Here is a 4,222-nt window from a genome sequence, read left to right as displayed (position 1 = left end):
TTCCTCTTTTGTGTATCATAAGACACCAAAGAAGCCTGCACCTGCTCCAAACTTACTGTATCTTTTCCATGCAATAAGGTTGTCACAAGATTCTCATACGAATCTGGAAGTGAGGTAAGAAGTAAGATGGCTTTATCTTCTTCCTCAACCTTAACATCAACTTTCCTCAATTGATCCAAGATTCCATTGAACACATTCATGTGGTCCATGAGATTCCCGCCTTCATCCATCTTCAGCTTGTACAGCTTCCTCTTCAGATGTAACTTGTTGGTCAAACTCTTAGCAATATAAAGTTTTTCCAACTTCTCCCACAGTGCAGGCGCAGAATCTTCATCCATAACATTGTTGATAATGTTATCAGCTATGCAGTGTCGAATCGTGCTAACACAACGCGACTCCAGCTCCTCCCACTGGTCATCTGTCATTTCTTTAGGCTTCCCATCTTTTCCCTTCAAAGCTCTAACCAAGCCTTGTTGAGTCAAGACATCCTTTACTCTCATCTGCCAGAGAGTAAAACTGCCCTTCCCATTAAACTTCTCAACTGAAAACGACATGTTTGTAGTCATCATGGTGAATAATAAATCTGAACCTTCAATGAACCAAAGCTTCCAACAAAGCTCTGATACCAATTGTTGTGCCTTGGCTGATTATCTTCACCAACATACAAACCCACAGTTGAATAGTTTAAAATACGAGAAATAAAGACACCGAGAAATTTACGAGGTTCGGCAAAAACCTGCCTACGTCCTCGGAGAGATATTGCTCTTCACTATGAGAAAAACAGTACAAGTTACACATGAGTTAAATCGACATAACCCAATCCCATATCCCGTGTACACCCACTCACAGAATTTTCCCAAGAGCCTCACTCTACCCTAAGAGTTCTTTCACAAGAGATCTTTCACTCTAGCTCTCTTGATTTCTCTCACCCGTGCCCATGGTAGAGCCAAATGCTCTCACCATCTCTTTGGATGGTTTTCCCTCTTCCAAACCTTCTTCCTCGGTAAGCATTTAAATAAAAATCAGCCCTTTTTCTTCTCCTCCTTTCTTCCACCCGAAAGCCAAATAATTATGGCTTTGAAAAAGCCACAAAACAAGGAACAAATCAAGCCACAAAACAAGGAAACATAATCCTCATCATGATGTTCCCTCATCAATATTGTTTTGTTTCCTAGCCTAATTTGGCCACTATCCAACAATCTCGATCTTGGCCAAATTCGAAAACATCACAGAGACTCGAATCAACACTCACCATAAGCACCCAAAGTACAAACTAAGGACAACGGTAACTAAATCAAATTCCCCAAACTTTCTGGTACTCATAATGATCTCCACCTCGACTCAAACTGTACCAAATTCCATTGGCCTTACATACCAGCATGCACACTTTGAATCAACCTCGTTGGTCCTGTTCCGATTCAGTCACTGCCAATGCATGTGCAGCTGCTGCAAGCAAAAAAAACATTTAGCTTCAGACAGAATCTCGACACATCCTCGTCTCCTCCAGCAGGTTTTCCTCCTCTTCATTGTCTGCAACTTGGAAACTTGTCAGTGCACCCATTTCCAGCAACACCCGTCGAGCCAGACAAACATTCCTCACACTTCTCATTCTTCAGGACCATCTCATCACCTGTGAATCTCATAGCTCCACCTGCTGCAAAACCTTGCAACACTTGAGACTATACATCACCAGGAGATGTGTTGCTTCGAGTACCTAGAGGGCATACTCGAAGTCTTCTGCCACAAAATTGCTGCTACCTGGACCAAGATCATCCTTTCTTTTTCTCAAAGGACAATTTATCTTTTTATGCCCGAATTCTTTGCAGTCATAGCATTGTGGTCCCTTGCCTTTGGAGCTTGATTTGAACCTGCTGTCTCTCTCAAATCCTCCTCCCAATTTTCTTCCATGATTCCAACCTTGAATAGCTAAAGCAGTCTCGTGCCCACCATCAACAATGGTCTTCCTCTTTTGTGTATCATAAGACACCAAAGAAGCATGCACCTGCTCCAAACTTACTGTATCTTTTCCATGCAATAAGGTTGTCACAAGATTCTCATACGAATCTGGAAGTGAGGTAAGAAGTAAGAGGGCTTTATCTTCTTCCTCAACCTTAACATCAACTTTCCTCAATTGATCCAAGTATCCATTGAACACATTCATGTGGTCCATGAGATTCCCGCCTTCATCCATCTTCAGCTTGTACAGCTTCCTCTTCAGATGTAACTTGTTGGTCAAACTCTTAGCAATATAGAGTTTTTCCAACTTCTCCCACAGTGCAGGCGCAGAATCTTCATCCATAACATTGTTGATAATGTTATCAGCTATGCAGTGTCGAATCGTGCTAACACAACGCGACTCCAGCTCCTCCCACTGGTCATCTGTCATTTCTTTAGGCTTCCCATCTTTTCCCTTCCAAGCTCTAACCAAGCCTTGTTGAGTCAAGACATCCTTTACTCTCATCTGCCAGAGAGTAAAACTGCTCTTCCCATTAAACTTCTCAACTGAAAACGACATGTTTGTAGTCATCATGGTGAATAATAAATCTGAACCTTCAATGAACCAAAGCTTCCAACAAAGCTCTGATACCAATTGTTGTGCCTTGACTGATTATCTTCACCAACATACAAACCCACAGTTGAATAGTTTAAAATACGAGAAATAAAGACACCGAGAAATTTACGAGGTTCGGCAAAAACCTGCCTACGTCCTCGGAGAGATATTGCTCTTCACTATGAGAAAAACAGTACAAGTTACACATGAGTTAAATCGACATAACCCAATCCCATATCCCTTGTACACCCACTCACAGAATTTTCCCAAGAGCCTCACTCTACCCTAAGAGTTCTTTCACAAGAGATCTTTCACTCTAGCTCTCTTGATTTCTCTCACCCGTGCCCGTGGTAGAGCCAAATGCTCTCACCATCTCTTTGGATGCTTTTCCCTTTTCCAAACCTTCTTCCTCGGTAAGCATTTAAATAAAAATCAGCCCTTTTTCTTCTCCTCCTTTCTTCCACCCGAAAGCCAAATAATTATGGCTTTGAAAAAGCCACAAAACAAGGAACAAATCAAGCCACAAAACAAGGAAACATAATCCTCATCATGATGTTCCCTCATCAATATTGTTTTGTTTCCTAGCCTAATTTGGCCACTATCCAACAATCTCCATCTTGGCCAAATTCGAAAACATCACAGAGACTCGAATCAACACTCACCATAAGCACCCAAAGTACAAACTAAGGACAACGGTAACTAAATCAAATTCCCCAAACTTTCTGGTACTCATAATGATCTCCACCTCGACTCAAACTGTACCAAAGTCCATTGGCCTTACATACCAGCATGCACACTTTGAATCAACCTCGTTGGTCCTGTTCCGATTCAGTCATTGCCAATGCATGTGCAGCTGCTGCAAGCAAAAAAAACATTTAGCTTCAGACAGAATCTCGACACATCCTCGTCTCCTCCAGCAGGTTTTCCTCCTCTTCATTGTCTGCAACTTGGAAACTTGTCAGTGCATCCATTTCCAGCAACACCCGTCGAGCCAGACAAACATTCCTAACACTTCTCATTCTTCAGGACCATCTCATCACCTGTGAATCTCATAGCTCCACCTGCTGCAAAACCTTGCAACACTTGAGACTATACATCACCAGGAGATGTGTTGCTTCGAGTACCTAGAGGGCATACTCGAAGTCTTCTGCCACAAAATTGCTGCTACCTGGACCAAGATCATCCTTTCTTTTTCTCAAATGACAATTTATCTTTTTATGCCCGAATTCTTTGCAGTCATAGCATTGTGGTCCCTTGCCTTTGGAGCTTGATTTGAACCTGCTGTCTCTCTCAAATCCTCCTCCCAATTTTCTTCCATGATTCCAACCTTGAATAGCTAAAGCAGTCTCGTGCCCACCATCAACAATGGTCTTCCTCTTTTGTGTATCATAAGACACCAAAGAAGTATGCACCTGCTCCAAACTTACTGTATCTTTTCCATGCAATAAGGTTGTCACAAGATTCTCATACGAATCTGGAAGTGAGGTAAGAAGTAAGAGGGCTTTATCTTCTTCCTCAACCTTAACATCAACTTTCCTCAATTGATCCAAGTATCCATTGAACACATTCATGTGGTCCATGAGATTCCCGCCTTCATCCATCTTCAGCTTGTACAGCTTCCTCTTCAGATGTAACTTGTTGGTCAAACTCTTAGCAATATAGAGTTTTTCC

The sequence above is a fragment of the Pyrus communis genome, chromosome 5 (genome assembly GCF_963583255.1).
Source record: "Pyrus communis chromosome 5, drPyrComm1.1, whole genome shotgun sequence".
Lineage (NCBI taxonomy): Eukaryota > Viridiplantae > Streptophyta > Magnoliopsida > Rosales > Rosaceae > Pyrus > Pyrus communis.
This window is presented reverse-complemented; position numbering follows the sequence as displayed.